Consider the following 14,029-nt stretch of genomic DNA (forward strand, 5'->3'; position numbering starts at 1 on the left):
GATGGAGAAATCCAAGGAATAGAAGAAAGAGCAGCTAACTTGGAACAATTATACTTCCTTACCCTTTACTTAGAATGTGATAACCGAGACTTTGCGAATGGGGAATATCATAACTTGTGTGATGAAGAAAGCATTATATATCGTGGAGATTAAAGGGCACTTCATTCCTGAAGGATGGTGTGTTCTCACATACTTGAAGATCCATTCATCTTGATGAAGACTATTATGAAAATCCACACAAATTCAATCCTTGGAGATGGCAAGAAAAGGATGCAAGTGGCAATAGTTTTATTCCATTTGGAGGAGGCCACAAACTTCACCCAGGCATCGACATGGAAAAACTAGAAGCTTTCATCCTCTTGCACCAGCTTGTGACCCAATACAGTGTGGAGGCAGAAGACAATTCCATTTGGAAACAATAGTAAAGAGCGCAGCCATGATAGAAGGGGTGATACAGAGAGTCTAGGGGCACTGCACATAGCCCTTTGGCACTGCGCGTAGGGCCATCCTTAGCTTCACATACGGAGGAAGAACACACTGAAGATAGCATTCTCATTTCTAGGCATTGCATTTTGCATTTTTTTTTTTATATACTCAATGCACTGATATAGGGTGAGAAATCATCTGGTGTAGTTCCTGTTGGGAGTATGTTTGCCTTGGTCCTTTTATGGTTCAGAATTTCTGTGCTAGTGGTCCCTGTTAGTGTTTTTGGCTACACGAAATCTATAATTGAGGATCTAGTGAAGACCAATAAAATCCCCAGGCAGATTCTAGAGCAAAGCTTGGTATATGCAACCCATTTTATCAATATTGATTAGAGGCATTTTGCATTGTGGAGCTCGTCTTGGGACAATGCTTATGCGCCCATCATCTGCCATAATAATTTCCATGATGTGAGAGGCATATGTAGACACGCAGTTAACTTAGGCTATTGCAGTAAATAGAATGGAAAGGGAAATGGTTAAATTTTTTCAGATTGTGGATGCCCAAAGGTCACAACTACAACAAGAGGACTCTCGTTCTGTCCCAGCCTCTAGCACAGTAAGAACTGCAACATCTCTTGCAATGTAGAATCAGTGAAAGTTTGGCTTTGCAACCAAGGCTTCCCCTTCCAAGACTTCTTCAGGTGGCGCCTCCAAGAAAGCAAAAGCTATTTCCAAGTTGTCATCAGTTTTCAGGTATGACAGTGATGGAGAATCATAACTAGATATGGCATTATTCGAATCTTTCTAGGAACCGATGGCAAGTATTTTAGCCATGAAATCAGCGACATTGAATTTTTGAAGGAGAGGTGGAAATATTCAAAACATTCAATGAACAAATGGAAAATATTTTAGGAATCCAGGGCATCTATAGGGTGCGTTTGGAAGATGATCGATCAACATCTCAAAAAATCCCATATTTCTAGCAATGACACCTTCAGCAATTCCACTTGTGGCAGCAGACCTATTGTTTTGTTTTGATGTGATTTAATTCCTTAGTTATAAGTTTGATTTATTTTATTTGACTGCATAAAAACATATTTAGTTGTTTGTTTTTTTTTAATTATTTTGATTCCTATATTTAGGAAATCATAATTAATATGTAATAAGGTATATATAGGGTGTTTTTGAAGATGTAGGGGTTCGATTTTTGCAGCAGAGTGAGGCTACTTTGGACTGTGTAAAGTTATTTTTGAATATTTTATTTTTTTAATGAAGCAGTTTCTGCCCTTTAAATTTGGGATCCATCACAGTGCTTAATGTGCAGCATGTGTTCCTTGTAAGATCTTACATACTTTGTTTTTTCTGCTAATTCTTGTTACAACATTATCTAAGAGAAGTGGTAGGAATCCATCCACACAAGATGCTCCTATCATAATGGTTTTTTTGTGAAATTTAGTGGTTATCTTTGCAGAATCCATCCTCTGTTAGATGCTCTGTTGAGTAACCCGGTGTTTCCTTTTCTTCTAACATTGCCACTGTAGATCCGTCCCTTGATTGATGCCTATAGGGCAGTGGGAATTCTCCTCTTTCCTTCTCTCATTTACATCTTTTATCTGGCTAAAAATTGCACTTACTTTGACCTAAGTTTGTCGGCAGAAACTAGCTTCGATTCCATAGCCCAATGATCCCTTATCCTGCTGTTTTCGACCCACAACGTTCAATCAAATACCTATACTTCATAGCTAGCCTAAGATTCAGTTATCATAGCCACATTTTTTTGGGAAAGAGAGAGCCCTCTCTGGTCTGGTAGGGCTAGATGCTAGATCAAAAGCTTGGTCTGTGGTTACCTCGAAATTGCCTCTCCTCAGCCTTAAGGTTCATTCTAAGTGCTAACACATTCATGGACATAGTCGAGTTCAGGAAATGTTATGCCAATGTATTGGAGTCTAGATCAATAAAAAGTGCAAGTTAACTCAAGGTTTGGGCACCTAGAAGGGTAGTTTAGCTCTTGGGGGTCCTATAGCACTTGAGGGAAGTCAGTAAACTCTTGGTTTGTCAACTTCATTTCCTTAAATTTATTTAGGATTTTGATTCATGTCATAGTATCCCTATTCTTGTGTTTATCTCGATAGGATAGTGAAATTGGGTAAATGTGGGAGGTGGCATTATAGAGTGGTATCAGAGCATGGTTCAAACACCTGGATGAGATGGGTTACATGCATGTTGTTAGGAATGCATGAGCTCATGCTACGCAGTTAGTATTGTCATGCATGATGTTGGTATATTTATGTGATTATGATTATAGATGTATCATGCTAATTTGGACTAATTTTGCCTATGAGATAAGCCTCGCTTGAACATCATTGAGGTATGATTTTGATTATTGTATCTATTTTGTTTAGCTAACATGGCATGCTTGTAGGAAGAAGAGAATCCAAGATAATGGGAAAAATGGTAGACTACAAATCATGTGACTCTCCCTACAGATCAATTGGGTAGAAAGGAGATGAGGATTCTCTTGGAATAGTAGATACATTGAGTATTTTGGTGACAAAGATTATAAGTAGCAAGGAAGACAATGATAGGTTGATTGACACTCACGACAGACTTGAAAAGGATCAGGAAAGGCAAGAAGAGGTTAATGTAGTCATCCTTCATAGTTGGTTAGACTTTCATAAATAAGGAAATCTAAGGATTAGTCAAGATCAGGAAGAGAAGGCTAATGGAGCATATGGTAGAGGTCTCTGTCCAGATACATGTTAGATAGAGGGGACACATTCAAAGGTGGTAGATCATTGGATACACATGAAAAGATGACTAGTATGTATCAATTTCACTCAAGTTCCTCGTCCAGGAGAAAACATCATCATCATCACTATCGTCATCCTTATAGGAGGTGTGAGTAATTTCCTAAGGAGTTCAAGAAAGTCACACATCCTAAATTCGATGGAGAGATGAAGAAGTAATAAGATGAAAAGACATGGTTGCTAGGGATGAATAAATTCTTCATATTTCATAACTATTCAGAGAACATGAAAGCCAAAATAGTTTCCTTCAGTCTTAAAGGGAAAGCATACATTTGGTGGGAAGATGTGAAGAATGCTAAGGGCATTCGGGAAGAAAATTTTCTTTGGGATGAGAACATAAAACCATTTAAGAAGAAGTATCTATCTAAGAGATATTATGTTGACATAGCTAATGATTTTTATGAGATGCATATGGGTTTTATGACAGATGATGAGTACACTAGCAAGTACATGGAGTTGTTGAGGTATGCTCCTTACCTCAAGGATGAGAAAGCAAAGATTCAATAGTTCAATAGTGGCATACCATAGAATATAGAGACCGGATTTATTTTGATGAGCCTCAGTCATTTTAGGAATCCATCAGAAAACTCAAGCTTTTTTATGAGTAATCAAAGCGTAAAGCTATGCCTAAGCGTGATATCAAGGGAAATGAGAAATTTAAAGGGAAGTGGCTACCGAAGTGGGGAAGACCTTAGGATGCAAGTGAGAAAGAAAATGTTGCTCCTTACAAGAATGTTAATGCAGTTGAGAAGGGGCATGGGTCGCTTCCTAGAGAGCAGTAGGATAGAGGTGATGGTAAGGGACCGTTGTAGTGTTGGATATGTGGCAACGATCATCACAGGAAGGATGGTCCATTGTAATAGGGTGGCAAGCCTTATATCTGTAGTTCTTAGGAGGCACAGAAGGTTGGGGATGTGAGCCATAGCATTACTTGAATTCATGTAGTTATGGACAGCAGGAAGGAAGATCACCAAGAATCCATATTGAGATGAAAGGTAAGCTCTGTGGTCGAGTTGTTTCTATTTTTATTGACCCTCGATCTAATTATAGTTATGTTAATCCTGACCTGGTGCATAAGTGTGGTTTGAGACAAGAAGTGCATGTAGAATCTTGGTTGGTGCAAGTTGCTATAGTTACTAAGAAGAGAGTTCATCATTCGTTAAGCAATTATGCATTTGAGTTGAATGTTATGGCTACATTTGCACATTTAAGTGTGCTTCCATTGTGATCGTTTAGTATGATTTTGGGCATGGATTGGTTGTACCTCCACAGAACCAAAGTATATTTTTATGACAAGGCTATTGAATGTCTCGACGATAATGGGGAAAAGAGAATCTTGGAGGTAAAGAAGAAGCCTACATTAGTGAGGATGGTCACAACTATGTAGGCTAAGCGCAATTGTAGGAAAGGGTGTGTAATGTTTTTTGTTAATATTTATAGTGACAAGGGTAAGGATGTTGAGGATACTCAAGTCCTCAAGAGGTACCCTATCTTGCAATGATTTCAGTATGTGTTTCTAGCACAAATTTCATAGTTGTTGCCTCACAGGGAAGTGCAATTTTCTATTGAGTTGGTACCAGGAGTGAAATCGACATCAAAGGAAACTTAGAAGATGAGAACTCCAGAGTTAGAGGAATTGAATTTGAAATTGAATTAAATGCTTGAAAAGGAATGCATTAGATCAAGTGTACCACCTTGGGGTGCACCAGTGTTGTTCTTAAAGAAGTATGGTAGTCTCAGATTGTGAACTGACTATATGTAGCTGAGCAAGGTGACGATTAAGAATAGATATCCATTGCCTAGGATTGATGATTTGTTTGACCAATTGAAGGGAGAAGTGGTGTTCTCGAAGATTTCTTTGAGATCATGTTATCTTCTGGTACACCTCAAGGAAGAGGGCATCTGCAAGACTGCTTTTCGGACTAGGTATGGGAATTATTAGTTTGTTGTGGTTCCTTTAGGTTTGACTAATTCTCCAACTAATTTTATGTGCTTGACGAATAGTGTGTTGCATCCTTATATGGACAAGTTTGTGATTCTATTCATTGATGATATATTGATATATTATAAGAATAAGGAAGAGCATGTCGAACACTTAGCAAATGTTGAGACTGCTAAGAGAGCATCAATTACATACCAATATTAGTAAATGTAGTGTCTTTCATATAGAAGTACATTCCTTAGGACATTTGGTTTCCAAGGAAGGCATAATAGTGGATCTAGAAAAGATAAGAGCTATCATGGAATGGAAAGCTCATAGGAATGCAGATGAGGTCAGATCATTCATGGGGTTGGCAGGATACTACAAGAGGTTCATCAGGAACTTCTTGCGAATTTCCTATCTTATTACATATTTGTAGAGGAAAGGAAATAAATTTGAATGGATATAGGAATGTGCAACAAGTTTTAAGAAGTTGAAGCAGTTATTGACAAATGATTTCCTTCTTAAGATTACAGATCTAGATTAAAATTTTATGGTGTGTATAGATTATTCCAAGAGAGGACTTGGTGGATTCTTGATGCAAGAGGGACAAGTGGTGTCCTATGAGTCAAATGAATTGAATGAGAACGAGAAGAACTATGTGACACATGATACTGAGTTGGAAATGATTATTCATGCATTACAGGAGGTTTGTGTTGATGAGTGACCAGTGTGGGATGAGGTACTTGTTTGACCAGCCAAATCTGAATTTCAAGAAACCTAGATGGTTGGCTACCCTCAGTGAGTTTGATTTTGAGATCAGATACATTAAAGGAAAGGAGAATAGGGTTGCAAATGTTCTCAATAGGAAAGTGCAAGTAAACCATGTTTCCGCTATGAATTCTTATGGGGCAAATTTATAGGATTAGATCTTACAGGCAAGAAAATAGGATGACAGGTATAGGGAGCTTAGGTACAGGCTACAAAAATAGGGTACAAGTGAGAAAGATATGGATTTTCATCTCCTGTAAGATGCCATGGTGATATTTAGGGACAAGATCTATGTGCCTGATGATGGTGAGCTCAAGAAGCTTATATTAAGGGAGTTTCATGTTAAGTCATATTCGAGTCACCCAAGATATCAAAGGATGTTGACAGGTGTGAAGAAGTTATACTATTAGCCGATTCTGAATAAGGAAGTGGAAGAGTTTGTGCCAAGATGCTTGGACTCCCAGCAAGTGAAACTTGACTGTAAGAACCCACCTATTTTGTTACAACCTATTTAGTTGTAGAGTGGAAATATGAGGTCATTTCCATGGATTTCATCACATGTTTTCTAATGACATCGAACCAGCATGATTCGATCATGGCTGTAGTTGACAGGTTGAGCAAGGTTGATGACTTCATTCCAATGAAGACTACTTATTGAACTAGTAAGGTAGCAAAATTCTTCATCAGAGAGATAATGTGGTTTCACGATTTTCTGAAGAAGGTTGAGTTAGATAGATATGCTAAGTTCACTTCTAGGTTTTGGAAGGATTTATTTGTAGGTTTGGGTACAAAGATGACCTACAGAACATATTATCATATGCAGACAGATGGACATACAAAGAGTGTCAAAAATATTTTAGAGGATATGTTGAGGATGTATGTCATGCATCAGTAGAGGGGGTGTGAAGAGTATCTTCCACTGGTGGAGTTTACTTACAAGAATGCTTATCAAGGGTCCCTGAGAATGAGTCCATTTAAGGCACTCTATGGGCGGAGTTGTAACACTCTCTTCATATGGAGTAATCCAGTGAACAAGGTACTTATTGGACCGGATATGTTGGCAGAAATGGAAGAGGAAATGCAGGTTATAAAGAAGAATATAAAGGCAGCAAAAGATAGAAAGAAAATTTATGGATATTAGCATAGGCCATTTAAGGAGTTTTAGGTTGGGGAACATGTTTGTTTGCATGTCAATCTCAAGAAGATCTCCTTAAGGATTAGATCACATGCCAAGTTGGCACCTCAGTATCTCATACCTTTTCTAATCCTTGAGAGGATTGGACCAGTGGCCTATAGACTTGCACTGCCTCCAACCGTGTAATTCCACAATGTTTTCCATGTTTCATTGCTTAACATATATGAAAAATATGTTGATCATGTTATTGATTGGTATGTATTGTGGGTGGATCCAGAAGGAGAATTCCAATTGAAACCTCAGTGAATATTGCAACAAAAATAACTCACACTTTAGAACGGAGCAATAGAGCAAGTTAAAGTGCATTGGAGGCACTTTGGGCCTGATGAAGCTACATAGGAGATGAATGATCAGATGTGGTCTATGTATCCTTCATTATTTTCCTGTGGAGGTAAATGATTTTTGGTATATGTACATATTTATGTATGGTTGTTATTGTAAATATTGAAATGAAATCTTTTGTAAACCTCCAATAAGGAGTATGGTTGTCATGTTGTCATGTTTGTCATGATGGTTTTTCTTTTGAGTAGGTTGTTCATTGTAAATATTCCAACGAGCTGAGCTATAAAACTCCATGGGAAGTATGTTTTGGTTTTCAACGATATTGCTAGTTCTAGGTGTCATAGAACACCAAGAACGATGTTTCCCTAATGGGGAAGGTTCTATAACAACCCTAGGTTAAAAGTTCATGTAATAAATTCAATAAGAAAAAATAAGACCAAGGTCATGGGACACATATTCCAAGATGAATGTTGGGAAAAGTATCCTAGTGGGCATCACTTGTTGTCTATTATGGTTAAGGGGAAATTGGAAAAGGATTTGAAAGTGAAAAAGGAAGTATTGGCATTTTATTTATGAAAATAAAGGAAGTTAGCAGAAAAGTCACAGGTTGCATGTGAGGAGGAAATTGAAGGAAAATAGAGGGAAAATGAATAAATTATAGACATCAATAATAAAAAGATATTAGAGGATTAGTTTGGGACCTTTTGTCAATTTTGTTTTGGAATTAGTCTCAGAGAGGAGAAACGAACCAAGAGGAGAGAACAAGCAAGGAAATAAAAGGAAGGACAAGAAAATCAAAGGAGGCAAGGATAAAGAAAATAAAGGTTGGATCAAGTGACTTAAACATGAATACTTGCAATTAATAGGTCACATGTATGATTTCCTAGCTAGTTTTGGTATATATGGTATATTCATGTATGTATTTGGTTCATTTGTTGTTATTGGCATGGGTTTTTCCTGGTTTTAAAGTGGTTTCATCCTTGCCTTTCCATTTCTAGATAGCCATGGCTTGATGGGATTCATTCTTGGTTGAGAATTAGATTGCATGAAAGTTTCCAATCTGGGTGAGGTGGTCTTAGGAAAATCTGGTGTGGAGATGGTTTTCTTTGGGAATCTATGAACATGTGGGTGGTGACAGGAAAATTCCTCAAGCGATGGTGAAGGAATTTGGAGGCATACAAGATTGATTTGGTTTTGTGATCCCAGAACCAGTTTAGGTGAGATCACAATAGTGTGAGGGTTGAGGTGGTTTAACCTATCAATTCCCTTGGTTATTTATCAATTACTTTATCCCTTGAGATCCCGCATTCATGCTTGGAATATGGCACGAGGGTGATTGGCTGAATGAAAGATTTGGTTCAACCCAATCTATGGTTGGGTGGTATCTGGAAGTCCCTGACTTGGTTGTTTTTTCATATGGTCAATAATAGCTAGGTTTCTCTTGAAATTCATGAGTAATTATACATGTTATTATGTTTCTTCAATGGTTGTTCTGTCCTTGTTATTTAACTGGTTATATGCTGGTTATAATCATGGTTTTATGACATATTTAAGTTATGGATCTTACCATGTTTTCACTAGTAAATTAAGGGTTATTGAATACATGAATTAATAGTAATATTGCAACTATTGTGAGAAGGCATTAGTCATTCTTGTTAAACCTAAAATAAGTTTGATATCCATATGTTCATATATGCATTCATGACCTGTAGATTCCATATTCACCATGTGTTTGACGGAATGAATTTCATGGTTAGACCAAGTTAAGTCAGGTCCTTGCCTAATTTTCATGATAAAGGCTTTCTTTGTGTGTCATTCATCATTTTGGAAAGTTTCATTATGTTCGAGGCAGAGGTATAGCTCATAGCCATGAAAAAGTGTCTTAGATCTCATGGTCACTGACACACAACTAGGTGAAAAATATTGTATTCACTCCCTTTTCAGGCTCATGCATGCAACTAGGGGGTTACAATTTAATTCAAGCATGGTTATGCCAGTTTTTGGGAGTCTAGACCAGTCAAAAGGATAATTTAACTCAGGGTTTTTGCATTTGGAAGGGTGGTTTAGCTCTTGGGGGTCCTCTAACATTGGGGGATGTTACTAAAGTCTTGGTTTCTCAACTCCATTTCCTTGTGGTTATTTAGGAGGTTAAGTCATGTCAAATTAATTGTCCTCTCATATTTACCCTGATAGGGAGGTGAAAGTGGTTAAATGTGGGAGGTGGCATTTCACTCCCAATTTTGAAGAAGTTGTGAAAGAACAAGTTTGGAAGGATGGCATGGCTAAAGAATATGAATCAATAATGAAGAACGATGTATGGGATGTAGTACCAAGGCCTAATGAAAAGTATATCATAAATTCAAAATGGCTATATAAGATTAGACATGGAGCTGATGGAAGTATTGAGAATTATAAAGAAAGGTTCATGGACTGAGGTTTCTCCTAAAAAGATGGAGAAGAATGTGACGATAGATTTTCTCCCATTTCCCGCCACACTACTATTAGATCAATTGTTTCCCTTGTTGCTAGTCAAGGATGGACACTTCACTAGATGGATGTAAAGACAAAATTCCTTTATGGCATGTTGCAAGAAGAAGTATATGTTGAAATCCCTCACGGTTTTAATGTAAAGGATAGGAAAACTCACGTTTTCAAGTTGAAGAAATAATTATATGTTTTGAAGCAAGCTGCATAATCTGTTGGCATTTTGGCTCAGGTATGGCGCTATGATACAGGTGTTGTCCTTGATGGCAACTCTCTTTGATGACAGATCTCCGTTCAGTCTACAGAATGAAGAAGAAATCTCATATACGCAGGTTAATTAAGTCCAAGTTGCGTATACACGCTGGTGATATGCATACTAAGTCACGTATACGCAGGAGAGCTATATAATAAGTCGCGTATACACGCAGATGCATGAACAGAAAAATGCGTATATGTCGGGAAGTTTCCTTTTGGTCCATGGTAGTTAGTCCTCGGTACTTGTGCCCATGTCTTTGGACCAAAGTACCTCGACAGTCGTGTAGATCTCTAGTTTTGAAGTTGATGGTTTTGGATTTCTATGGTTTTGGCTCTTGGTATTGAGCAAGGCCTAAGGCTATATAAGGAGAAGAATATCATTAGGCAAAATCATCTTTTGAGAAGGCTTGAATATCTGAAAACGAAAGAGATCTGACATGCAGGTTCAGGGTTGCTTGATCTAAGCCAAGGAGAGATCACATCGGTTGATGGAAGACTAGATCTAAGGATAGATTGGGATCTGATGGTTTGAAATGCACTATCATGATATGGTTGATTATGCGTATTTCTAGATCTGCATACTGTCGCAATGTTATGTTCTGGGTCTAACTGATGTCTGGTACAGCTGCAAATTGAGAGAGTTTATTTTTAGATCTGTACGCAGGTTGGCTTCGGTAAAAGCGCGTGTATACGCGGGTTTTGCTCATTGAAGTAGCGTATATCTTTTGAAGCTTGATTTTGGGTCTACAGTTGGGTCTGACTGTTATTGCAGAGTTCTGTAGTCTGCTCTGTGTTCTGGTAACTGGTGATTGACAGGGTTCAGTGGTTCAGTGATTCAAAGTTTGGTTGTTTTATGCTTCAATGATCTGTTGTGAAAGGTGAATGAATTGTAGTCTTCAGATTGTAATGTTGTGCTTCAGGAATATCCAGTCTGAAAATGTATGAAAAGTGGTACCTGAAGGAAAGAAGATTGTAGGCCAGCACCTACGTACTAGTATCTTAGCTAGTACAAGAGCAAAAGGGAGTTGGAGCTCCCTTCCAAGGAAGTTTGGAGAACGAGAGAAGGTTGTAGCCTTCTGCAGGTTGTAGCCTGCGTACTGGTATAAGGCTGCACCAGTACAAAAAGATTGTAAACTGAAGTTTTATATTAAAGAAAGATAGAGACGACTTGCAGCAGGTGGTTTTCACCCACATTGGGTTTCCACCTTATATCTTGGTGTTCATGTGTGTGGCTTTTGATCTGTTCTGTTATACTGCACCTCTTTACTGTTAATGTGGTGAATAATGTCCTGATGCACTTAACTGAAGATTAATCTAACTAAATTATAAGCTTTCTTCTTATACGCTGTTTTATTTAGTCACAGTAGCGTGTACACGCTGGTTCACTTAACTGAAGTAGCGTATATGTTTTTGAGCATTGAAAAAAGTTTGATTGATCTGATAATACTGATTCACCCCCCCTCTCAGTATTATTTCCAACAATTGGTATCAGAGCAGGTCCTTCAGAGAAGCTTGATCGCTTGAAGGTAGATCATTCATCATGAGCAACTACGAGAAAGAAGCATCAATCAGGCCACCAATTTTTGATGGGACAAATTTCAATTATTGGAAGGTAAGAGTTACTGCATATCTTCAATCTCTTGGTACAGAAGTTTGGAACATTGTAGAAACAGGCTATGCTTTTCCTTCAGCTACTCCTACAGATCCAGCTGAGAAAAAGCAGTACGAAACAAATGCAAAAGTAGTCAGTACTCTATTAGGAAGTATATCCCAAACAGAATTCATGAAGGTCATGCACTTCAAATCAGCAAAAGAGATATGGGACAAAATGATCACTAGCTATGAAGGAGATGAACAGGTAAAACAAGCTAAACTTCAAACTCTCAGGATTCAATATGAGACTCTCAAGATGTATAATGATGAAAGTGTGGCTAATTATTTTCTTCGGGTAGATGAGATTGTTAATTGTATGAAAAATTTGGGTGAAGAAATAAAAGAGACTATAGTAGTTCAAAAGATTCTAAGATCATTATCCCCCAAGTTTGAATCTAAAGTATCTGCAATAGAAGAAAAGGAAAATCTCCGTGTTCTCACTATGTCTCAGCTACATGGAATTCTAACTGCTTATGAAATGAGAAAGGGAGGTCCATCAGACAGAAGGGAAGCTGCTTTTAAGGCATCAGGAAAAGAAGATTACTATGAAGCAAGCCATGTTCCAGAAGAAGAGGAAGAAGAATCAAATTTTGTCAGAAATCTTCAAAGGGGTTCTGGAAGGTTCAGAGGTAAGCTACCTTTAAAATGCTTTGCTTGTGGAAGAGTAGGTCATTATGCTGCAAAATGTCCTTATAAGGATAAAGGAAAAGAACCTGCTAGATGGAACAAGAAACAAAGTGCAAATAAGAAAAGCTACTACACCCATGAAGATAGTGATGGCTTATCAAACAGTGATGAAGATGAACAAGGTAATAAATATAAGCTGTTAATGGCATTTGAAGATGATGATTATGAGGATGCTGTAGATGTGGATAATCTCTATGATGAAATTACTAGACTCAAGAGATGCATAGAAGAAAAGAATTTGATCATTGATACTTTGCAATTTCAAATTGATGAAAAGGAAAAACATCTTGAAAAATTAGAAGGTGAAATTGTTGGTCTCAGAAAAGAAATTGAGAAAACAAAAGCTATTAATCTTAAGTTTGTCAAAGGATCTGAAACTTTGGATGAGATTATCAATGTGCAGCGGTCTCCTCTAAACAAGACAGGTTTGGGCTATAATGGAGAAACCTCTCAAGCATCCATCTCAAAAAGTTATCTTGATGGAGCAAGGAGAAATGAGCAGAAGAACAATGAAGATAATCAGGTAAAGCAGGGACGAATTACAAACAGAAACTATCAGGGACAATCCATCTTAAGGGTGAACAAAAGCTACAACCAGCCACAGGTAAAATCTTCTCAGTTTGGTTCAAGAATAGATGAAAATAGAAACTACAATCAGTTGGCTGGTAGATTCAATAACCGCAGAAGCTTCTTCAATGGACAATGCTTTTCTTGCCATAACTTTGGTCACAAAGCAGCTCAATGTGTTGCATATAAAACAATCATGACTAGGGAAGCTCAAAAACAAAGAAGTATGACAGGGATTACAAAAAGGACCTATAACAACTTTTCGGTTCTTGAAAATGAAGTTGAATGTTCTATTTGCAATAATTTTGGTCATGAAGATTCTGAATGCAGGAGCAGGTTTCAGGAGAAAAAGGAACAAGCCACAAGCACCAAAACATGGAGAATAAAGGAACCTCAAACAGAAAGATGTGGGATAGCATTTTATGCAGAAGGACAGGAAAATCTATGGTACATTGACAGTGGATGTTCGAAACATATGACAGGTGATAAAGAAAAACTTGAATCTTATTCTACTTTAGAAAAGGGAAAGAAAGTTTCTTTTGGAAATGATACTCCTGCAACTATAAAAGGAAAAGGTATTGCTCCTTTGAAAGAAAAGGTCAAGGCTGGAAATGTTTTGTATGTTGATGGATTGAAGCATAATCTACTAAGTGTCAGCCAGATGTGTGATCAAAAAACTTAGGTTATTTTCAGATCGAATGGATGTCTTGTTCGTGATCTTGATACAGGTAAAACAGTTCTCAAAGGCAAAAGAACTCCAAATAATCTGTACATATTTGAAGAAGGACAACAACAATGCTATCTTAGCAAGGATGAAGAGCACTGGTTATGGCATCGAAGGTTGGGACATCTAAGCTTCTCACAAATAAGGAAAGCATGCAAATATCAGGCAGTTCGCGATCTTCCAGATATTAAAATTCCAGACAACACCATATGCAAATCTTGTCAGTTTGGAAAGGAAACCAGAACTAACTTTCCAGAG

This window comes from Pinus tabuliformis, chromosome 5_2 (genome assembly GCF_031772625.1).
Source record: "Pinus tabuliformis cultivar Carrire ecotype Pingquan chromosome 5_2, CPIR1, whole genome shotgun sequence".
Lineage (NCBI taxonomy): Eukaryota > Viridiplantae > Streptophyta > Pinopsida > Pinales > Pinaceae > Pinus > Pinus tabuliformis.